Source organism: Zootermopsis nevadensis, unplaced genomic scaffold, assembly GCF_977971745.1.
Source record: "Zootermopsis nevadensis isolate Lab colony 2312 unplaced genomic scaffold, Znev_1.0 Znev_ptg000050l, whole genome shotgun sequence".
In the NCBI taxonomy this organism is placed as follows: domain Eukaryota; kingdom Metazoa; phylum Arthropoda; class Insecta; order Blattodea; family Termopsidae; genus Zootermopsis; species Zootermopsis nevadensis.
The window spans coordinates 4,253,344-4,279,108 of NW_028259182.1; the positions used below are offsets into that span (position 1 = coordinate 4,253,344).

A 25,765-nucleotide genomic window follows, 5' to 3' on the forward strand; every position below is an offset into this window, starting at 1 on the left:
AGTAATGATAAATTCATTACTCTCTGCTTTGCCCTCGGGGTCTTTAGACATATTTGTTTCTCACTTCGTTTCTTTATCTTTTCTTTCCTTCCTTCCTTCCTTCCTTCGTCGTTTTATCACCTGTCTCTCTCTCTTCATTCTCACGCGTTGCCCACATATAAATGTCTTAATCAGACACGTAGCCACGTCAAAGGCACAGCGGCCTCTCAGCGGTGAGTTCAGCTAACTTATTAGTTTGGTGGCTTGGCTCTGAAACATAATTTCCCTGTCAGGATCAGAATTTCCCTCGCATTAGCTACTTCGACCCCGACAGATGTGTGAACCACAGGCTGGCGACGGAATTTTTTGAAAGTTACCAAGTTCGGGCGGACAGCAACGTGTTCTGTTCTCACTTCCGGATCATGTCACTTCCTACTTACCACATCATATGCCCTCTGTCAGATAGGTAATGAACTTCACACCTTTGCCACTAAAACCGCTTAATTCCCTGCCTTACTCTGGGCACCTCCGGTGAGTGGTTTTGCTGTACAGACTAGAGACCCCCAGTGATGGATCGTTGTTTGTAATTATTTATTTGCAAGAGTTTTTGTCTGAGGTCGCAGGCGAAAAATACCGCACAACATGGCTACAGCAGACAGTGGGTTAAGTTTAAATGTGCGTTTTATTCGGATTTCTGTAGTGAGGCGCACTTATGACAAACAGTAAGAGTAACGAAGAAATTGGTGAAACGTAAGCATAAGTATTGTAATTCGTATTGGGACTGGTGGATGGTATGCCTGTGTTTTGTCACTAACTACGTTTCAATAGATTTAAATGAGGCGAGAATGTTCCGTCACGTCGCCGAGAAAATATTTTAAGAATAATTAAACGTAATACTCGCTCAAAAGTGAAAGGTAAAGGAAGGAAAGGAATAGATAAAAATTATGTATTTCTCAGGCTTTGTGGGCACTATGACATTCTGACTGAATTTTAATCACAGATACAAAAATGCAGGGAGAATATGCAAAGACACTTCCATTTTATACGCACGAGTTTCTACTTGCATTGAATAAAAACTTGAATGGAACGAAAACTGTTCGATCCCTGGGAATATTTGCTGTAGGTTTATTAAAATAAGTTACAAAATGCACATCTAAATGTTTCGGAAATTTAAGATGGCTGCATTCTGGTTTTGTTGTGCCGTGTAGTCTGGTAGAAGTTTACCAACGTTTCAGAGGTTCTCCTGCCTCCATCATCAGTGCTATGAGGAGGTTGAAAGGACCTCTTAAACGTCGGTAAACTTCTACCAGTCTACGCGCCATAACAAGACCGGATTAAAACCCATCTTCAGACTCACCCGCCATGAGAATATCAAATCCTACGTTTCGGAAATTATTGCCGTCTTTGTAGGTGAACTGATGGTGAACTATTTAAACTCCTAAAGCGGGAATGTATCAGGATAAAGGAGAAAATTACATAATGAGGAGCTTCCATAATTCAAACGCTTCATCTAACATTACTGTCACCAGTTCAGAGAGAATTAGATGGACTAAACCTAAAGAAAAGTGACCACTTGGGAGAACTAGAAATAGATGGGAGAAAATATTAAAATCTGTCATACAAAAATGGTATGGAAAGTTGTGGTTTGGATTAAAATTAAGTAAAACAAGGTCTTGCAAGGGAAAAGGGTGTATTTGTCGATCTGTTAATCTACTTCAAGCTTCTAAATTCGTCTGTTTCATAGAGTGAATTAGTTAGTCAGTTAAATGTTTGAGAACGAGACTTTGAAGAGACGCCTATTGAATAAATTGTCTGTCTCTGCATTCACGTGACACAGTTGAGTACTAAGTCGTAAACTGAAGGTCAAAGTTTCTCATAACGATACATGCTTTGATAAATAGGATAGATAATTCTTTTTGAGGTTTTTAATAATTCATGAAGCAAGTCTGATTAAAAGAGGGAACCAAAATGAGGGCAGATACTGAGAATCGGCTGTGGGAAACTGAGGTTTAAGTAAGAGAGTGTGGATCGACGGAGCATTAATTGTCGATCTGGTCAGGGATGCAGTAACAGGGCAGTGGAACACCATTTGGAGGGGGCGGTGCCTTCTCTTGAATTATTCGGTTGTTTAGCTTCGCCCATAATTTCTTCGAAACAATTAATTCGTTAATATTCTATAAAACAATTTTTGTTTCTACGTTTCTGTCAGGATGTATGCGAAATGAAAGCGAAATTTTTCAGGTCGTGTTGTCAACATTTATGTTTTTATCTTTTAATCTTAAAGTGGAATTTTAATTTAAATGGTGTTTGGTAGGCAACTTTAAAATCTGTTATGCCGATTTAATCATGACTCGTGATGACGTAATATAATCCATCTTTTGCATGAACATGAAATAATACTTCATAAATCTCACTTAATTGTGATTCTATTAGTCAGTCACAAGATGGTTTAGCAATTTACATAAGTAAAGTAACCCTAAGCGAAACTGATTTGTAACTAAACAAGGGTTTATTTTTTAAGAACTTGAGGATTTCAGTGAAATATTATAGTAATGCAGTGAACAGTTGTTATGTTCCGTCTAACTACGTTCACAGTAAATGAAAAGAACATGAGAATATTTTAATGTTTTCCGTCAAATCAAAATTTTTAATAAGATAATAAGATATAAAATATTTAAAATATCATTTCACGTTCCGCATCGAATGATCGATTTACAAATTGGAACGTCTCTTACGACATGTTTCGGTTACATTTAACCGTCCTCAGGTATAAATTAGATTGGTAAATTTAAAACTCGAAATATAATCATTTACAATGTTATGCAGTTTATTGAAATGTTCTTATCAGATTACTCTTATATATTAGAACGAAGGTATTGTTTTTTTTAATATGGCGTGGTTCATCTGATGTTCAATATTAGTCGGTGATGAGTTGATAGAGACATGAAGTGTTTAGCGGAAGACATCTAGAAGTATTACTGTGTCGGGTCGAGGTTTAATACTGAAAATATTTAAAATATTAACTTAATTCACAATATGACGCAAATATACTACGTTAAGAACATGAGAAGTAATTTTCTTCCATTTTTGCATGAAAACGTAAACGTCAGGAAGGCGTGCTGAAAAGTTATGCCTCCTTAAAACCTACCTCTGCTGTCCACACACTTCGAGCCAACGATCAGGTAATTTCATGATTCCGTCGCGATAGAAATTCGCTTCTCGTCGACAGGACCACATCTTTACAGCTGTCCTGACAGATGTTCATTCGGATTCGGGAAGAGATGAAACTCAGATGAAGCTAAGTATTGGCTGTCATGGTGAATAATCTCTACAGCCTCCTGAGTAAGGCCGTTCATTTTCGTGTTGGAGGAAAACCAGCTACAGGTCAGCGCCTTCAATTTTTCGCAGAATTTTCTCTATTTTCTTCCGTGAGAGTGTCAATTATTTCACGGAATCTGTTCCTCCGCACTGTAATTGAAAGAAGTCTAGCGGAAGAATTATGGAACTTGCCGGAATTTCCGGTCGAATGAGCACAGCTTAGTTCACACTGAAACGTGGGTTTGTTTTGTTCAAAAAATACGGAGGAATTATCTTTTAGTACGCCCTGGATGATACTAGAATGACCGTGTGATGTCTGTGGCCAACGTGATGACATTTAGTTCATAATATTTAAAACATCGCGAACAGATCCAACTTAAAAATGCGTTTTCTGGGATGAACGACCTTTTGAGATAAAATAAACCTACTGTTACATCGGCAAATGAAAAAAAGGTTTCTCGTTAACAAAAGGGTCAGGAGATAACGAGATATAATACGTAAAGAACCGCCACGGTGGTCTAGCGGTTAGAACGCTGGCCTTGTAATCCTGGGGTCTCGGGTTCGATTCCCGGCGGTGCCCGAATTTATAACTTGTGTTGGGCAAGGCCGTGGTCTAGGCGACACGGAGTTTTCCTCCGTGGCATCCCAACAATTACTCCATTCACACACAGAAGAAGGCAATGGCAAACCACTTCTGGATCATCTGCCAAGAACGTATATGAACAGGTCCCAGTCCGAGAAAAGGATGGAAGGATCCTGTTCATATGGACCTGTCGTCAGACAGAACACTAAATAAATAAAATACGTAAAGAAATTGAAACAGGTTTTCTTTTTATCTTTTTGAAGGGATAAAGGGCACACGTTCCAAGTGAGTAGAGTATTGTAAGGCGTGGATTAAGGAGACAAATGTCGTCAGGTTCCATCCGACTGTCAACTTGTGTGAAAGGAAACGGAATCAGAGTGTGGGCGAGCCTACTGAGCTTTTACCCACGTGGCTCGAAAGTGTGCATTCACCTTTCCGATCCTTCCCGTCGTCTTGTGTTCGCCCACACGGACGTATCTTCCGCTCACATTAAAAATATATTCCCCAAAGCAACTATTTTATGTTGGTTTGTGTCCAATCGTTGATTATTTACACTCATGTGATGTTGGATATTATTCGTGTTACGATAAATATTGTCATACCGGACTGCCGCGTACTTTCGAGATTTCCGACCACTTCGATTGATCGATTGCAGTTACACTGAGAGATATTATGTACGTCGGCACAGTGAAAGATTCCAACGGCAGAAGAGAAGAGTTCTGTGATGTTATGTTCGTCACGTGTTTTTATAAGTTAAAATTGTAAATATCCGATGTAATATTGATGGAACGCCGGGGTTCAGCAACATGCGGTCCGCGGGCAGAACGCGGGTCACATAACTTAATTACGGAACCCGTCACGTGATTTCTGGAATGTTACGCGGTATAGTCGTTCCTGCCGCCTCCATCATCAGGGTGATTGCCTTGATGGAGGCGGTAAAAAAACCTCTGAAACGTCGCAAAACCAAAGAAATAATCTTAAGAATCTTTGTGCATTTTTTTAGTGTTTTCACGAATTTTTAGTGTTTGACCGATTTCGACAAAACATGATACGTCAGAGTTACTCGAAGTTACGTTTGGCGATGTTGGTCGTGGTTTTGTGGGGATAATTTTAAGTCTTCTAAAGGGTAAAACTTATTCATAAGTTGTGTTAGATCTCATAAATATTAGGTCCTTACATAGAACAACACGTATCTGTTACAAAGATCAACCATCTGACGAAGTTCTGGAAGACTATATATATATATATATATAGCTGGTAATTATGACACAGTTGGAAAAGTGCTCCATAGTTTGGATAAGGATCAAATCAAATAAATAAAACGAAAAGATAATTACGACAAGGCATTGGAATTGGCGGTTTTCAAATATCAAAAAGGTTAGTTTAAGAGGAACAGGAATTTATATTCCTTGCACTTTGCAGAATCAAGTTGGAATTTTTTTTTATCAATTTCCACGGGAACAGACACGTCCCAGAATTATAGAGTAACGTCTAGTTTGATATCACTCTTTTTAATACGTCAAATTAAGATATTTTAAAGAGGTTTTTAGAGAATTTCAATCAAAGAAATATAGGCTCTCTGCAGTATGAGAAAATGGAAATCGATCGTTGATATATTTCAGACAATTGCTCTCCCATTTGCCTGTCTGAACTTAATAGTTCCTTTTTTCCCCTCGTAGAGTCGCTGACTCATTTTCATTTTGCTGTTAATCCTCTCCCTCCGTAGTGCTTCACAATGCAGGCAGCTGTTTGAAAATTAAGCCGCGGCTTTTAGTGAACACACCAAGGCCTTTGTTCGCGTATTTCCGCTTACGGGCGGTCCTGACTTTCAATGAAAGCGATAATTACTGAACGGTCCTAGAGTTACTGAAACCAACGTAAGTAGTGGTTTGTCAAATTAAACTGTAAATATTATATTTAAATATATGTTAAATATAAAATATTTCGTTTTAACTTTTTTATTATAGTTACGAAGTATTTCACTCAATAAGATCTTATATTTATATGTTCAAAAAATATATTTTTTGATAAGTGACAGAAAAACGTCAGACTTCCTTTCAAAAATTCAAGAATGCCTGCAACTTTTTTTAAACAATAAAAATTATGCATTACTGTGAAAATGTTTATAACAGCAGAACCTGGATGCTGGATGGAAATGATTGTCCACTTTCACGTTTCGTCTTTATTTGTCCACTCGTGCAGAACCATCGCTAATGATTGGTTGGACGGCAGGAAGGCACCAGTTATAATTCTATCGTGTTTGGTAAGAAACAAATCGGGCCCCGATCGACAACCCACTCATTGTACCGAATGGCCGGCCCCAGCTTAGATGATGATTTTGATGATAATGACAATATTAAATGGGTAGAGGACCTCTTTTGGTGGACGTACAGTGCCTGTTCGCCAACTCAAACGCTTGTTGCTACATGTAAAGGGTCCACAGCTTGAGTCCAGTACTTAATATTCTTAATTCATATTCGGTTGACTCCGAAATTCAATGGCAGAGCCCGGATACAGTTTGATCTGACCAGGATTTTCGTTGTTTTCCTCAGTTACCTCAAGTAAATGCTCCGATGTATCTCAAATTATAGGACATACTTTCAAATCATTTAATTAATTAATTAATCACGCAATCTCAATACTATTCGTCACTGTCTTGGCCGTACAGTTACCGAAACGTCGGTAAGTAACTCTGATAAATTAACCCTTGGCATGCGAAGAGAGAGAGAGAAAGAGGAAGTTGGTGGGGGAGAAGTGAGAGACACTTCGATATCTGGGGGGGAGAAAGAGCATCTTATAGCTAGAAGGTCCCCAGGCAATGCCCGCTCGTCCTTCTGTTAAGGATAAAGTAAGAGTGAAGGCGTTAGTGCGATGATTGGCATAAAAGACGGAATTTTGAAATTTTGTATTAGAGAAAGCTGAGACTATTAATTTGGAAGTTTAATACGTAATTTAGAAGTTTCGTCAAAATAATATTTAAACATTCAGTCCGTACCGCAAAGAAAACACAATAGTTTACCATTACAAAAATTAAATGGTTAACGCTGTTTAAGGAAATAATCTCTGTTTACAGTCATAACCAAACGAAACACACTAATACGTGATGTAGAGTTACTTGTTGAGATAGTTGGCACGTATACAAAATGTTCCAAAAGGATACATACACATTATAATATGGAATATTAACCTTGTGTGTATACATATTTTTGGGGCGTTCTGTAGATGCTACTGGGATTTAAAAGGAAACGTGGAGTGACTTTTATTTCAGTGGACTTTTCGCGGTGTTAGATCACGAGGCTTGACGAATGCAAGTCAGATGTTAAATGATGACACTGGACCAGCGTGCCAGGACGGTTTATGGGCTCGAAGACATAATTGATGGCGGTTGTCCGAAGGTTAAATTGCCTCTATTGAGTGTTCCTCCTCGCGCGCATGTTTCGTGGTGCAAACAGGAGACTCTGTTTTCGGAACTGCCTGTGGCGAGATGGACCATATGCTACGTCTCGACGGCATCCGTTATGTTTGATCGTCAGAGTTTCGAAATAACAGCTTCCTGCATTCCATTCGCTTATAGCATTTTAATTATGGCTCTGAAACGAAACATTTTTTTTTAAATGTTTATCTAAACAGAAGTCACGTGTTGTGGTACGCACTGTACTTCTCTTTGAACATCTTGCAAAGTTCTGTTTGTTACCTCGGAAAGCCGGTTCACAAACAATTTAACACGCGTTCAAATCCTTAAAAACACAGAGACCGAGGGAGTTATCGAAATGCGATAGAATGAGAGATAAGAAAGATTAAATAAATATATAAAAGGAGTGAACAAGGACAGAACAAAAGAAGGAAAATGAAAAAAAAACATCTTCCCCTCCTTATCTAGTCTTGGATTTTCTCAGAAGTTAATCAGTGCACTTAAATTACATAAAAGTTACATTCTAACTGAGCTGAAAGCTTTACCGGAAGTGACTTAAGTTAAGAAGAGTTAGTATGTGGGGTTTATGGCGCGGAAAATTTTTACGTCGTGTACTTTGGTAGAATCGCGGGTTCTGATCCCAGATACAGAAAGAGTTATTGTCAGTGACATTCTGCAATGCTGCTTCATCTAAATAATCTGATTTGAGACCGCCGTGCGTGGCAGTGCCAATCGTTTACAGCTGACTCGCTAAGGTAGTATATTTGGGTCATATTGTGAATTAGGTTAATATTTTAATATTTTCCGTCAAATCAAATTTTGTATTTTATTATATTATTAAAAATTGTGATTTGACGGAAAATATTAAAATAAAATATTAAGCTGACTCGCTGGCAAATCAGTTTAGGAAGTCCTCGGTAAAAACAAATTTGTCCTGAGGAGGTACGGCGCGATCCCTGGATTCACTGGACTCAGTTGATACGTCACAGCGGACTTTTCTTTACCACGGTGATGAACAATTGGTTTCAGGCAACTAACTTCCATGTACCAGTGTTCGTCTTGAGAACCTTAGATAGCCCTTTGTCGTAACTGAAGGTTCCTTATAGGGCCATTTACAATTTTAGTAGATTTACACTTCTTAATACATATTGAGCTTTTATGAAGGAGTCGGAGTCGGAGATTTTATTACAGACTACACAGCCCTAGTTTAAAGCCCGTTGGTAATTATATGTACCACTTGATTTAACATTAAGTAACTCTTCATTTGTATTTACGTGTTTCGTATTATTCTCACTGTAAACAGCGATTATTTCGATAAACAGCGTTAACTATTCGATATTTGTAATGGTTAAGCGTGGAGTTTTCTTCGCGGTACGGACTGAATTCTTATATATCGTTTAGATAAACGAAGTCCTTAATTGCTGAGATGGTTCCCAAGTTTCAAGTTGCCACTGCAAGCTTCTCATGCAGCCCTCCCGATTTAAATTAATCAAAATTTACCACCCCTTAACGCCGTCAAAATTTACCCCCCTCCCCTCAGTAGGAACTTCTAAATTATGTATTAAACTTCCAAATTAATAGCCTCAGCTTTCGCTAATACAAAATTTCAAAATTCCGTCTTTTATGCCAATCATCACACTAACGCCTTCACTCTTACTTTATCTTTAACAGAAGGACGAGCGGGCATTGCCTGGGGACCTTCTAGCTATAAGATGCTCTTTCTCCCCCCCCCCCAGAAGTCCTTAATAAATTATCCCATCTACGCCATCGTCTTCTAAGTAATATGAAAAGATAAATTTCAGAAGAAGTTGATATCAGAGCACGTCGTTGCTGGAGAAGTCTGGATGCTGGGGAGGTTAGAAATCTCTGACTTACAGTCCATTTCCCAGGCTTTGTTTGGTGTGTGTCACATTCTGTGCCGATGTCAAGGGGATATGGAGGTTGTTCGCGTAGGGACATATCGCGTTTCTATGTACGGAACATGTTATACACCACTGCATAAAACAACGTGATATAGGTTGAAAATCGGCTGTCGGGGAACTTGCATGTAACTTACCGCTGTCAATGGAACTGATGGTGATGGTACAACCAATGCTTCTGATACGTAGTCTTTCTCATAGCAGACAATTCGCTGTTTGGTTCCAAAATATAATATTTTAAAGATTTCAGTACTCCAAGGCTCGAGAGAACAAGTTAGGCAGCGGTGTCTTCATGAATAATAAAAATATGTAAATATCGTTAGCATATATTTATGAATATGGATGTCTTCTGGGTTGTAGCGCCACGTGGTCTTGTAGAATGTTACCGACGTTTCAGAAGTGTTTTCTGCCTCCATAATCAGAATTATACTCATTGTCGTGATGATGCAGGCAGCAAGGACCTCTGAAACGTCGATAAACTTCCACCAACCCAGAAGTCAGCCATCTTCAGACTCACCGCCTTCAAAACCTCAGATCCTACTCGGTCGATCTTTGTAATGGTGAAGTGCAGTGTTTTCTTCGCGGTACGGACTGAATTATATTAAATGTTACTTAGACGAGCTTCGGCTTCAAAGGGTCACACTGGCGTTTGGCATTTGTTCAGGACACAAAGAACACGTCTCACGAAAAAGATGGCTGTCTTCTGGGTTGATGCCCTGATGATGGAAGCGGTAACCACCTCTGAAACGTCGATAAACTTCTACCAGACTACACGGCGCTGCAACCCAGAAGACAGCCATTTCAGTCTTAACATTTTTCTGTATATAATTAATGTGATTGAAAGTGTATCGTTAAACAGCTCAGAGAACAACCGGATAACCACCTCAGGGCATAGAATTCTGCCACCGCGCTTTAAATCAGACGGGGGGAAAAAGAGTGGTATTTAAAATGCAATCAGCTGCTCTCCCTAATGTAAACGTTGCTAAACAACTCGACGCGAAAGTGTGTGAGGGCGACCGGCGGTAACGACGAGTTTAGAAACAAAGTCGTAAAACACTCAGTTCGTCTGAATAGGGCCTACTGGGTGTACAAAAATTCTCTTCTCGTTTTAGTCAACTTCGTGGTTTTCATGCGCTCATTTCAACCAACGCAACAGAACCTGGTGACGTTATTCAGACCGTCCGCATGTTTCATCTGCGAAACTAATGAACAGATTCAAATTAAATTTCGTACTGATTCTGTCCCGTGTCGATTCTAGTGTAATGACTGAGAACGTTCATTACATGTATCCAACAGCGGGATTTTTGTAAACAGAGACATGATCCTTCATGTTTCATTAACTTATTTACCAGATGAGCGTTCATCAGCTTATCAGAAAATTCGGCTCTGTGGCGTTAGTTTAAATCGAAATTGTAAGGGTGATTGACATTTTATCTTAAAGAACTGAAAATTACGAGAAAATTATTCTTATAAATCTGTCATTATTACAAAACTTGAGAGGAATTAATAGTAGATATTTTTAAGATAAATGCACAGGCAAGCAAATCAATTCCACAGAGAAGCTTATGAGAAATTTACGAGTGTTAAAGAACCAAGATGTTCATAACAGTTTCACTAAAGCCAGTTCAATCCAGTTTGCACCCTTAAAAAATCTTCAAGGTCTCCTAAGCTTTGCAGTTCGTTCAGGGTCTCCGACTGAAATTGCGTAGTCTAAGCGCATTTTTTTCATCCCATGCATGCTACATACCTCGTCCATCATCGGTCTGATAATATTTGTCAAAGTGATTGCTATGAATAATCCTTATCCTCGCGTTACTTTCCACGCCGAAGTCTTAAACATCCTCATCGGCACGTTTTCATTAAACATCTACAGTGTTTGATTTAGAAAGAGCGTAACCAAGTTCTGTCTGCTGGTAATCTTCACCAAATTTCTTCCCGTCGTCGTGGTTTTCACTTTCGGAAGGCTCCATACTTGAGACCACGTGGTTAGGCCATCGGACACGCGGCAATAAATCTCGACACTTGTTTTACAAATGAGGAACGTCTAACCTTCTGGCTGTCTACAGTAAATCACACGCGGTGAGTTTCACAGCTTTCTGTGGCGAAGCGGTCGTAACCAATCTCAATGCGTCATCTTACTAAGGAAAGAACGCTGATTAAGGCTGAAGACGGCTGTCGTCTGGAAGCAGTAAGCACCTCCGAAACGTCGGTAAGCTTCTAACAGAATACATGGCGCACCATCCCAGAAGACAGCCATCTTCATGTTCGAAGCCGTGAGAATCTGAAATCTCACGCTGATCGAGGGTGTTTGATACACTGACGAGAAGTGTATTTCGACACTCGAATGTTTGTGGCAAATTAGAGGTGACGGATAAATTTAAATTGCCATTCCATAGTTGACACTGTCGGTATACGTGTTCGTACAAGGCAAGTGAGAGAGTCTTCTACTTTAGCGTGAGAAGTGTGGTAACGCATCGACCTCGAGGTAGGTCGGTCACTGCTACAAATGAAAAGTGCAGACTTTTAGACATTTTCGGCGAAAAAAACAATGTCTGCATTGAGGACAGTCTCTTGACAGGAGAAAATGTTCAGATCGATAAAATCTAATTAGTCCAGATTTTTTTCTTTTGGTCATGTTTTACCAATGTTTTGTTTAAGGTGTATAGTTATTATAATGTTTTCGTCAGAATCGGTGGCTGAGGCCAGAGTCATTCACATGTGCTTTTGGATCGGCCGGAAACAAGGAACACACGGCTGTGTCAAACGCACCATTGCCGCGCGTAGGTTTCCAGTGAATACTAATTGTTTCGTTAAATATATTCTTATGCAAACAATCACGTACTCGTCAATACTGTGAATTAATTTGTAAGCTTTGATATGCAAAAACGCGCCTTGTTTCTACATGAGGGTAGTAGCAAGTCCGAAGTTGCTACGACGTAGTTTGGCTGTCGATGTTTGTCACGGGGTTTCTGAACACGCTGACCTCATTGTAACATTTGCCTGCCACAGGCTCTTTATTGGCAGTGAAGGATTTGAATTGTTGTTTTCTGGGGCACGTTTTGAAACCTGTACATCTTCGTGTGATTTTCAACCAGCTGAGACTGCTTTAAAGCGAGAAACAGGCTCGCTCTCTTAGCCACTGAAGACGTCACAAAGTTTCAATCGCTCGGACTGGGACCTAACAACCCAGATAGTTACCAATTATATTTATAGATAATTTTATCACGCAGTCATTTTGAAGAAGATTATTATTTTGGGAAGTTTCGTAACTACGCTCACTTCACGATGTGAGATTTTTGGAGATTTTCGCGGCGCTGAGTTAATTTTGCCCTTCTGAGCTTTTGCTCAGTTTGGGCTGGTTGGTAGGTGTCAACATTTCGGAGAAATTTGATGTCTCTCCAACGTCAGGGCAGTACTTTATCCCTGAAAATTGGCTGAAGTGCTGCTCTGAAAATGGAGACAGTACGTTCGTCCGAAACGGCTTCCAAATTCAGAAGAACGTTGTTAGGTATAAACGCGCGTCAATAGATTATATCGTCTGAAAAGTTTGTATCGGAGCAGATAGTTGATAGTTTTCATTTGACCTCAAAGATTGAAATTCGTGGCTGTCATGACGAAAGTTTTCCATCGGAACTCGCCTTCGATCAAATTTATTGGGACAGGAGCCCACAGTGGCACTTGTAACAAACATTCGACATTTATGGACAACGAAAGTTCACAAGCATGACTCAGGTCAGCAAAAATTAGAGGTTATTGTTCTGAGCCAGATGAATCCAATCCAATCCATACCATTCTATTGTATTTCCATAATATCCATTCTAATACAGGGTGAGTCATAGTTGCGTCTAGATTTAAATTTGAATTATAATTTTGGAATTACCAAACTGCATATATGACAAGAATCACGCCATATTGGAGCAAATTTCAAGTTTGTTTTCGCAATATTCATTTTTTTAATAAGCGCTCAGCGTGACTGTTGGGAGATAGTTTTAGAGTCATAATTAATTTAAAATTGGTATCTAACTTTGAATCATCTATATTATTATCCCATCAGGGCCTTCTGTATAGCTTTTCCAAATAGTCTGTTAATTTCACATTTTCGTTTCTAAACTTTGTATCCATTCCTCGTCTCTCTGTATCTCGTGTCTCACCCCAGTCTGTCACGTAATCAAGTAATATTCGGCGAAGCCTGCAAATTATTAAATTTCTTACTTCCCCCTCGCGTTTAGTAAATTATGTTTTTCACAACCAACTTATCAGGGTCGGATAATTTTTTTAAGGCATGCGTGGATACGACACGAGAATTTATTGGACGTATAAATGTTTTCCTTGTTATTTGTTTCGATTTATTTTTCACTGTTTCCCTCATCCGTCACCATTCATGCAGAACAAATTAGCCATTAGCTTTGCTACGCCTCCGTTTTGTGGCGTGACAAGAAACAAATGAAAGACCCACACAAATCATTCTGAACCTCGAAGCCTGTGACTGGGACTTCCTAGTGGTCGTAGGATTTGTGTTTCGTTACGTTATCTTATTTCTGTGGGCGGTGCCCGAATTTATAACTTGTGTTGGGCAAGGCCGTGGTCTAGGCAACACGGAGTTTTCCTCCGTGGCATCCCAACAATTACTCCATTCACACACAGAAGAAGGCAATGGCAAACCACTTCTGGATCATCTGCCAAGAACGTATATGAACAGGTCCCAGTCCGAGAAAAGGATGGAAGGATCCTGTTCATATGGACCTGTCCTCAGACAGAACACTAAATAATAATAAGATAAAATGCAATGACCATAAAACAATGTGGGCCAAATGTAATGTAAGATAAACCATGGAATTACGAATTAAGTAAGTTCATGACCCTTAACGATTCAGGAATTATATTAGGTACGCCGTGAAGGCGTGTCTGCATCCACCCCCCACATCCAAGCCCCAATCCGTTTGGTTTATCTGTCGTTTGAAGATCGCTAGCGGAGAACATTACAAATTCGTAATAAAAATAAATATTTTTTGGTTTGTGGACTTCGTCCATCGTCTGGTATTCTGCAAGCACATCATTTCGGGATGTCTTTCTTTCTGAGCTTAGGTGAAAAGGTGCGCGCTGCCTACTTCGTTAAGAGAAAAGTAACCTAAGTACAAGACAAATAAATAATTCTTGGAAACCGTGACGCATTTCGGACGGACCTGCCCCGGGGTCGACAGTGACAAATCGGAGATACGCCTACGACCAGGAGAAAAACTAAGATTTGATTCAATTCCATGAGAATTTCCTACGATACAACTGAGAATGTTCTATCATCCCGCTTCCGATCAGATGATATGGGTGAAACATGTAGAACGCATGAGAGCGACGAGAGTACGTACAATTTTTTTTTTACGGAAACCTAAAAGAAGGGACGACTTAGAAGAAGGCTTTGGTTAGAGGATAACATTAAGGTGGATGTCGAGGTACTGGGTCTGAATGTGTTGACTTGTTGATGTATCCGTAGACTGGATTTTGTGAGCACGGTAATGAATTCTGTCAGACCATAAAACGCTGATAATTTCTTGAGTAATCGAACGATTCGGGTCCTCAAAGATATTCATCATAAGGATTTTAGGCAAAGACCGAGGTGCGAAGCTCGTAATTGATGTTCGTCACTGTCACATATTTCGGTCCGTTCGCTTGTTCGTTTGTTACTTCGTTCTGAAGCGGATATGGCTCCAGTTTTGTCGCTTGGTACAGTGGCTGTGGTTTATTCTCATATGTGGTATCTCATGGTCGTCTTACGTGTCGATGGCAAAATTTATCTGTCTGTTAAGGGATTTTGGTCCTTGTGGAATAATACAGGATGATTCAAAAGTCTCCATCCATAGGTAAATCTTCTAAAGGAACGCATTCGAAATGCAATTACGCGCATAACACCAGATGTGCTAACGCGAGTTCACCACGAGTGGGAGAGACGCATCCATATGTGTTTTCAAACGAATGGCAACCATGTAGAGCATGTTTTCTGAATAAAGTGAGAGTTTGTTAAAAAAAAGTTAACATTTTTCCTATGTAAGACTTGAGGTTCTCACAGCGGTGAATATGAAGATTTCTGTCTTCTGGGTTATTGCGCTGTGTAGTCTGGTCGATGTTAACCAACGTTTCAGAGGTCATACTGCCTCCGTCATCAGGGCCTGATGACGGAGGCAGTATGACCTCTGAAACGTTGGTCTAACATCGACCAGACTACACAGCGCAACAACCCAGAAGACAGAAATCTTCATACTCATCGCCCTGATGATGGAGGCAGTATGACCTCTGAAACGTTGGTTAACATCGACCAGACTACACAGCGCAATAACCCAGAAGACAGAAATCTTCATACTCATCGCCCTGATGATGGAGGCAGTATGACCTCTGAAACGTTGGTTAACATCGACCAGACTACACAGCGCAACAACCCAGAAGACAGAAATCTTCATACTCATCGCCCTGATGATGGAGGCAGTATGACCTCTGAAACGTTGGTTAACATCGACCAGACTACACAGCGCAATAACCCAGAAGACAGAAATCTTCATTTTTCCTATGTTTGGAGACTTTTGAATCACTCTGTATTTGCGAATGTTTGTGTTTTCTACATTAGATTCTCCCGCCAACCCTGTTTGTGTCTTGTGAAGCTGATAGTATTCTTACGAGTCAAGAACTTTCCCGCCTTTTATGGAACCCCACCACAGGTTCTTTTGAGTTGCTTATGTTAATGTCTCATTGATTTATTTGATTTTCAGGTATTCCTCCATCCGCTTTCGTCTCGTTCCATCATCAAGAGTTGATACAGCGTCGGTAAGTAAGCATTTGTATGCTTGGAAAAAAAAAATTGTGTGACATCTTGAGACAGATTTGTAAAGTGGAAATGCAGCAGACATTTTGCTGGTACACTTTTTGGTATCCACCCTGTGTCAGTCGTGACATTTTGGCACCATAGTAAATCTCCACAAATATCTTGACTCGCTCATTAGTCTTAGTTTGAAGACCATTCATTTCGCTTTCATGTGGGGAGATGCATTTATATTTTTGTTCCCAGTTCAACATCACGTGTTCAAAAATAGTACAGAACATTACTCGCTTCTGTGCTTTCAACTTCTTGTAATGCCATTAATAGCATTAACCTGGATGTCTGGTATTAAAGTGACAGGTTACTAGCTGAAAGGTCGAGGTTCAATACCCAACAGAGAGGAGACTTTTCTCTTTGGAAGCGACGTCAGGACCGGATATGACGCCCACTCACTTTTCAAGGGTCCATGCTTCTTCACTCATCGCCCTGAAATCTTGAATTTTTGTAAATAGCTTTTATAATAGATTCATAATCGTCAATAACTCTTTTATTCGTGTGTTTCGTAAGATTCTCAGAATAAACAGCGATTATTTCCTTGATCAGCGTTAACCAGTCGATCTTTTTAATGGTGAAGTGTAGTGTTTTCTTCGCGGTACGGACTGGATTCTTAAACGTTAATCAGATAATTCTCACCGTAACCAGCGATTATTTCCTTGATCAGCGTTAACCAGTCGATCTTTTTAATGGTGAAGTGTAGTGTTTTCTTCGCGGTACGGACTGAATTATATTAAATGTTACTTAGACGAGCTTCGGCTTCAAAGGGGTGATGCAAGTTTTGCGATCAGAGGTATGAAAATCAGTAGACACAAATAATCTGTGACTCTGTGTGTGAATAACTTTCCATCGGTAGATTATACACGCTGATCATCTGACAGTATTGTAATTTAATTACGTTGAACTTTGAATTGAACTGAACCAAAATTTTATTCATAGGCTGTAGCCCAGGATTCTGGTACGCTGTTTGCTAAGGGAAGATGAACTTGGGGCTAATGAGGTGTGAAAATTGCAAAGAACACAGTAGCGAATACGCCAACTCTAATCTAAAGTGTACGTTTGTATGATAGGTTGTGCTCAGGACGAGGAAATTCCATAATTGTTTCTTTATTTAATTAAAGAAGCTCTTTGAACTGCAGAGGGTATCAGATGTCAATTAATGACTGAACATTGGTGTATAAAGCTTGCATTTCTAAATGTCTTTGCAGGTTATAGGTCAGGGTCGGCAAACTGTGGCCGTCGAAGTCAATTTATGCGGCCCGCCACATAATTTGGTAATTATCGAATCCGAGAACAGAACTTTCCTGCTACTGAAGAAAACATTGATTATATAAAAATGGGATTTCAGCGTAGGGGTACTCAGTCGCAAAATCGAATATTTTAATGAAAAAAAATAATTTTGTAGATGTGAGCCTAAGACGTTAAAATCTCAAAGGCACATTTTTACATTATTCACAACGCATGAAATTGAACTCAACAATATAAAAATTTTTGTGGTTTTAATAACTGAAGTTATTTTATAAAATTATCAATGAACTGAAATCGAAATTTTTTGAAAAACCAACAAACACAGTCTTTACAGGAAACTCATTCGTGTGGATAAATACTTATGTTGTCTGTCTTCACGTGTTCTCTTTACATTAGACACACGCAGTTTCGGTTACTGTCCACGACGTTTTTACCTAGGCCGTCGACAAGATATGACGAGGCATTGAGTTCCACGGTAATTAAAACTTCGCTGACCCGAAATGTAATACAACCGTATCTTAAAATCATACAAACTAACGAAGTGCATGTGACGAATGGCGTTTCGTATGTGACTCAAAGGCAGATTCCAGTTATAACTTCCGCCTGGAATCAACGTCAACATGGCGTCAGCAATCAGGAACATTAATGACGTTCCACATGACTGAGCTGATCTGATTCTAATGAACCCGAAGTACAGGGGGGGGGGGGAGAAATTGCTAACCAAATTAGAGGAGCCAGGGGAGAGGGTTTCTTTGGAAGAAACTTGAAAGGAATTGCAGATGGGAACGTGTCTTGTCCGTTCACGTGTCATCACCGGAATGAACGGATTTTGATTAAATTTGGTGTCTGCATAAAATAATCCTTGATGAATTTTGCTCCTATCGCCGTAGTATAACTGTTTTGGTCGAAGGTGATGATATATGGTTTCACGATTAAATTAAAAATTGGCTAATCATAAATACATCTCCCCTTAAAATATGCAATTTTTTATTTTAAATATTTCTTGATATTCCAGACGTAAAGAAACACGAGGATAAATTATTAATGTAGAATATCTAAAATGTTACATTTTGTTGTTTTAGAAGTTTTCAGTCGTGGCGCGTTATTGCAAAGTGAAATTTTCTAAACTGCTTTAAAGCATTATGAAAATTAACAAGATGGCGACCATGAGAAAGTGTAGAAGGTGAAGTCAAGACTTCAGGATGCCAATTAATTTTACAGAAATTTAGAGAATTGAAGTAGAACGTATTGTACGTATGTAAAGATTTTCAGCGCATAAGCTGTTGCGTAGACAAACTGTCGACAGATTTCTCGTAGTCGCAGCGTTATTACGCTGTCAATTATCGATACATAATCGATAATCAAATTTCTTTCTTTGTCCCACTTTCAGAGTTGGTATGTTACCGAGAGAACGACTTGATTACTGGCATCATTAAAACAGTCAGCGTACCGAATAATCGTAGGTTTGACTCTCTTCTCCGATTCAGATGTTCGTCTGCACACAGGTTCATGATTACAGTTTCAATTCGTATGACTCGACGAACCTGAGACATATACTTCAGTCCAATTAACCATTACAGTTAAAGGCGGAATGAAATACTTTCTTGACCGGAATAATTCCGAAGATCAGCTCGCCCACACATTTAGCAGGAGACCAATTTGCTCCTCACGCCTATAGCAGAAATCAACACTGCAGGATCGATAAAATAGAAACCTGCAAGTTTGGCCTATACAATAGCTTTTTGTTTGTTCATTTAATGACTATTTATCATGTGTTTTGGTTAGTTTGGTTGGAATAACATAAGAATTATGAATTTAATGGGAGATAACATTCCTTCGGACTTACATTTGAACCCAGGACATTCCAGACACAGAGCAGGCGTCGTAACCTCTGGATATCAATATTTTACAGTATAATGGGTTTTTTTTAGAGCAAACCACTGATGGAGGAGCCAGACGCTTCTCCCGTGACGCGATTAGATTTGCTATCGGAACAGAAAGGCCTTGCTGTGACAATTAAACATTTCAGAATTTTTTTAAAAAAAGCCTCTTACGCCATATGGACGCATTCTTAATACCTCTGTGGAAACGTTTGCATTAATTTACGTTTCGGGTTTTGGTTGTCTTCTGGGTTGTAGCGCCGTGTAGTCTGGTACAAGTTTCATCGCCCTGATGACGGATAAGATGACCTTGAAATATGGATTTGGGGCTAGTTTTAAGGTCAGCTGGCATATCATCCCTTCACTCGACTTGATGAAAGTAGTGAAACTGTCGAAAGCTTAGGCAGGAGGAGACAAGCTGTCCAGTTGAATGCCAGAACATAATACCTCCAAATCCAAGTCACAATTTTTGAGATGTTAAACGCATTCAAAAAGAGTGGGTTGTCCGCTGAGGGCTGATTTTGGTTATTATATCGTGTTCGGATATTGAAACATGCTGCTCATATGTTTGCAGTTCCCTTCAATATCTCCAGGCACATTGAAACAGGTTGCGTCCGACTCAGTTCATACCCCTCCTGACCTCACACGATCTCATTCGACAGTTTGCATCCTCTGCGATTAAATCTCGTTTCTTCTCCGCTTAGCGGATGGACTATTAAAGCCACTTACGGCTTAAGACCACGTCCACATTATAAAGACACAATAGTACATGATCTAGCAGCTAAATAGCATAACCTATTGCGTACATAGCCACGGTGGTCTAGCGGTCAGAACGTTGGCCTTGTAATCCTGGGGGTCTCGGGTTCGATTCCCGGCGGTGCCCGAATTTATAACTTGTGTTGGGCAAGGCCGTGGTCTAGGCAACACGGAGTTTTCCTCCGTGGCATCCCAACAATTACTCCATTCACACACAGAAGAAGGCAATGGCAAACCACTTCTGGATCATCTGCCAAGAACGTATATGAACAGGTCCCAGTCCGAGAAAAGGATGGAAGGATCCTGTTCATATGGACCTGTCCTCAGACAGAACACTAAATAATAATAAGATGAGGTGGTCTAGGGGTTAGAACGCTGGCCTTATAATCCTGGGGTCTCGGGTTCGAATTTATAACTTGTGTTGGGCAAGGCCGTGGTCTAGGCAACACGGAGTTTTGCTCCGTGGCATCCCAACAATTACTCCATTCACACACAGAAGAAGGCAATGGCAAACCACTTCTGGATCATCTGCCAAGAACGTATATGAACAGGTCCCAGTCCGAGAAAAGGATGGAAGGATCCTGTTCATATGGACCTGTCCTCAGACAGAACACTAAATAATAATAAGATGAGGTGGTCTAGGGGTTAGAACGCTGGCCTTATAATCCTGGGGTCTCGGGTTCGAATTTATAACTTGTGTTGGGCAAGGCCGTGGTCTAGGCAACACGGAGTTTTGCTCCGTGGCATCCCAACAATTACTCCATTCACACACAGAAGAAGGCAATGGCAAACCACTTCTGGATCATCTGCCAAGAACGTATATGAACAGGTCCCAGTCCGAGAAAAGGATGGAAGGATCCTGTTCATATGGACCTGTCGTCAGACAGAACACTAAATAAGTAAATAAATTGCGTACATACAATGACAGATGAGCCTTCAGCCTGTCTGTTACAATTAAATTAATAGACCTAACCTATACATAGTCTTCTATCATTACGTGGGCGTAATAAGCAGTATATAGTTTCGTGGTTTGTTGGTTGGTTGATGATTATTTGCTGTTGTTAATTGATTTGGGACCAAATTTGATAATATTTGTATGTTGTTATTACCGTTGACTTGACAGTATGACAATCATTTGCTGTTAAGTAATTTTGGACTTTATGGAATAATGTTATAAGTGTTGCCATGGTAATGCTGTTAAGGGAATCCTACTATTTGTATGTAATATAATCCCGATGTCATCATCATTGAATATAGCATGCCATAGATGAGTGAACAGTCTTTATTTCGGTTAATTGCTTACACAGAGTAGCATATAAACATTAAGAATGTTGTGGGATAATAAATTGACTACTGATCTTTGATTAGTTAAAAGTATATAATAGTATTCAATACAGCGCGATCTCAGGTAAACTTAAGTAATAATTGTAATTATTTTTGGCAATAAATATGTTTTTAAGTTTTCTTTGTATTTTTTTTTTCGTAATTATTAGCAGAAAATTGTCTAGGTCTAAGCAAACTCTGTACACACGAAAGGAGTGACAGCTAGTGCCATCGTCCCCGCGTTTTGTCTGAAACTACCTGCCGTATATCCACTAAATTTGGTACAAAATTATCTAACCTTTGCTGAACGTTGTCAGGTGAATATGAAAATATGACGACAAAACGTAGTTAAACAACCGGTATTTGGGTAGAACGTTTATAGTCGTCTGAAGCAGGCTCACATCATGTTTTGTTTTGTTTAGTGTTGTACATTATGTGAAGTGTTTCACGGTTCTACACTAACGAAGGAATTAACGTCGTAGCCTCCAGCTCGGCTTTGTGCCGTGCTCTGGATTCAACAAAAAGGACCAACAACATTATGAGTTTGTGAAATTCGTTCTCGACGCTCGGAAACCGAACGAGGTATTAAACGAACTGTTTCACTAACTTAAATTAATTACTTGTCAACCCACAATGGATCCGCTGTTTAATTATTCGTATTTTGTATTATGTTAGTTTCGTCACTATGTTAGGAAGATTACGAGTAACTCTGCGGTTGAATGGTGTTATTTTTGCGATTTATAATTAATAAGACGTCCAAAATATAGACATACCTCGTCATATTGCGATCTTTTCCCCCAAATTGAAGTTTTGTGGCAACCCTGCGTCGAGCAAGTCTATCGGCGCCATTTTCCCAACAGCACGTGCTCATGTCGTGTCTCTGTGTCACATTTTGTTAATTCTCGCATTTTTTTTAGACATAATGCTATTGCATACTTAATAGACTACAGTATAGTTTAAACATAACTTTTATGTGCTCTGGGAAACCAAAAAATTCGCGTGACTCGCTTTATTGCGGTGGTCTGGAACCGAAACCGCAATATCTCCGAGGTATTTCTGTACCTTTTTTCACGGGGCACGTGGGTTCTTCATGGTATCCAAAGAGCCCAATGAGTAACTTAGGTTAAATTCATACCTTGAGACCGTACGTCACATTTAAATATCGTCTTCTACGCACTCCCCCCTTAGAATTCTCAAATGGACCATTACTTTGAAAAATGCGATAAAAATTTTAATGATGTTTCATTATTCGACTTAATTACCTTAGAAATATGACTTGGAGAAGTAAAAGTTATGAAGATCTGCATTAATTAAATTTTTCCTGTTCTATCTTACTTTACCCTTCTTAACTTAAGATACATTAGAAAATGCATTTAAAATCTGATACATATACGAAATGAAATACTAATTCTCCAACCCGCTTTTATTTTAATTTGTCGGGTTATTTAATTTTCATAATTTTTGCACTGAACACGGTGTAATATCTCCATTAGTTCTTTTGTGCAAAAGACTAAAAAACGAGTATAGTTGACGATTAACTTTTTCTGGGTTTAAGCCCTGGAAACGTCTTTTTCCGAAACGTTAAAATCTGCCGTGAGGACCTCAGATTTCACCAACGTTTCATCTTCCATGCCCTTAAGCGTTCTTGATCTCGGCACTGATGGAGGTGAAGATCACTTCTTCTGGGATATTGCGCCGTGTAGTTTTTAGTGTAAATTTACCGACGTTTCGGAGGTGCCTCATCGCCCTCATGATGGAGGCTGTAATTACTTCTGGAACGTCAATAAAAGTTTACCAGAATACACGGCTTAATGTCAAAGAATATATATTCAGATTCGTCGCCGTTAGAACCTAAACTCTCACCTAGATACGTGTGATTTGTCACATTTTGGCTGATTTTATAGCCTGGGAAAGGGCGTTTGTTACTATTAAAATAAGATTCCGGTTTGACACCGTGATATTTCCCACGTAGAAGACTTTCTGTGCGCTCAAACATGAGAAATCGTTACGAACGAAAGTAAAGTTTTCTGTGTCGTGTTTGCAATTCTATTAACTGCGGAGGGGAATAATGTAGACTGATGTTCACTGAACACAGAGCAGTCTGAAATTATTGGGTTTGACACGTAGAGGGGTCAGCACGGCGGTGTAGATGTCTGCGTTGTTCCTCTGAGTTCTGATGCTGTGAGGAACCTCGTCCTGTCTGACCACTTCTCCGTCGTCTTCTGTTTCGGCTTTGCGCTTGCTTCTTCATAGAATGTCTTCTGTTAATTTTTTTTTTTCTACTTGTCCGTCCTTTTAATGTTTTCCTTCACTCCTTATCTGTTTTCAATTTTTTTCTCACTTAGTCCTTGTCTTGTGCTTCTTATCTTTTCCTTTGGCTTTATCGTCATTCTATTTTTTTTAACTCCTTCTCATTCTTAATTTTCTCATCCTTTTTAATCTTCACTCAACTCTCTTCTTCTCATTTCTTTCTTGTCTTACTCTCTTCTCCGTCTTCCATAGTCTTACATCATTCCGACTACAAGAACAACGTCTGAGGTAAAACACTCCTGAGACACGCAGTGCAACCCATTATCAGCCATCTCACGTAGGACACTTCAACGCGGCATTTGTCAGCAGGAACTGATAAAAAGAGAAAGAGAGAACCCAGAACTTCCCAGCGCGATCCTTCCAAGAGTGGAAAGAATTAAAATCGTTTCCGAAACGTCGGAATTTTAAGCCAGTTACTCAACTCGGTTTGTAATCAGAAAATAACTTGTAGCATTACATGACTGTGGCCAGGCCATTTTAATTCGCGCGTATTTAGACGTCACAAGAGCAGTTTATTTAAATGACCTTGAGACGCCACGTGCTGAGTTTCATCCAGGTGGCGCTGAACCCAAAGCGCTGTGAGACCCGCGTAGAGTCGATTCAACCGCGGCCTCGCAGTTTGTGTGATTTCCCTCGAGTGCAACTGAGCCCTGCCATTAGCTGACGTTCTACTGTTACAAACCCGAGGCCTGCCTCTTATTGCCAGAGACGGAAGTGACACCATCAATCAACATCCGGCAAATTGCAACCATTCACATTTCAGGCGGGTAAGGTTTCTTATTGTCCATTATATTCCTGCAAGTGTTACGAACACGACGTCTTAATGATTTTCTTAGCATCGTACTTACCAGTTTGTTTCTACTACAAAATTTACATTTTTAAATGTAAGGTAGTATATTTGCGTCATATTGTGAATTAAGTTAATATTTTAATATTTTCCGTCAAATCACAATTTTTAATTTTTAATAAGATGATAAAATATAAAATATTTATTTATTTTTATAATTTTTTTATTTATATTTTATATATATATTTTATCATCTTATTCAAAATTGTGATTTGACGGAAAATATTAAAATATTTTTAAATGTGTTTAAAGACGACAAACAGACATTGAGCACCTGCTGCTGTAATGGATGTGGTCGTGACCTATTTCAAGGTAGTTTCCTGAGGAAAATCACGAAAAACCTTCGTCATGACAGCAGCTCCAACGTCGTGAGTCAGGCCGAGGGGATTATAATCGCATCGAGAGAAACCCGGTGCTCTGTAACTGAAATAGCGTTGTTAAATATCCCCAATGATCGATCATTATATCTTGACGTAATCCCAAATGATGGATCTCATCTTCGTGTAGAAACTTTCCATTTTATTCTCTGATGTGGTCCGTGGAACCTGATATTTTGTGTCAGTGTTCGTTTTGGAAACGGATGTGGTTTTTGAACGAGAAACCTAATATCGGGCAGATATAAAGTGCGTTCTGTACCGCGTTAAAGGAGATCAGCTGGCTCAGTCGTTTATTTCTTTTGTAAGGAAAAGGGGACGATATTTGATTTCTCAGGAAGACGACGAACACAAAGGGAGACGAACTTATCAGAGGCAAGTTCAAACTTCGAGTCGTCGAAAATCTAATCGCCAATTTTTGACGATGGTCGTTTAGTGTTTTACAAAACTTTTGTAAAGTCCAAATATGTGCATTGTCAGTGGTCCATTTCCCTAGCAAAATCTCTGGTAAACTGACACACGCAGTAATTTGTGTTAAAACGGAGATGCGATACAAAAAGTTTACTTTTTAAAATCATATACCGTATATCAATTCTGGGAACTGTCAACGATTTGCAAGATATTCTTTGTAACCTGGAACAATCACTAACACCCAGCAACGTATCTGCAAAATATTTGTTTCGAAATGTGTTGATGACGGGAAGATATGAAGTTATAATATGTTCGATAATGATGATGATGATGATGATGATGTTCTGGGTTTTGGCGCCAGATACTCGTCGGTAGATACCAGTATTTCAGGAAAACATACTTTCTCTATATTTAGGGCGCCATCTTTAGCCCTGAAGATGGAGGCATTATGTCACTCCGAAACGTTGAAATATACCGACGAGTCAACACGGCCGAACATCCCAGAACAATATTAAAATGTCTGTCTCCAAATCCTAAAGAATAATACCA

At 39.5% G+C, this 25,765-nt stretch overlaps 2 protein-coding genes across 3 annotated transcripts in view; one reads left to right on the forward strand and one right to left on the reverse strand.

Moving 5' to 3' along the window:
* LOC110828163 (BTB/POZ domain-containing protein 2) overlaps positions 1–25,765 on the forward strand; it is a 312,552-nt gene that overhangs the window by 117,077 nt on the left and 169,710 nt on the right. Inside the window, exon 4 of the mRNA XM_022060613.2 lies at positions 15,967–16,021. The gene's annotated coding sequence lies outside the window, so the exon portion shown is untranslated. The remainder of the gene's footprint in view (positions 1–15,966; positions 16,022–25,765) is intronic.
* Positions 1–25,765, reverse strand: part of LOC110828179 (growth hormone secretagogue receptor type 1) — a 123,644-nt gene that overhangs the window by 40,571 nt on the left and 57,308 nt on the right. The gene's annotated exons all lie outside the window — the stretch shown is intronic.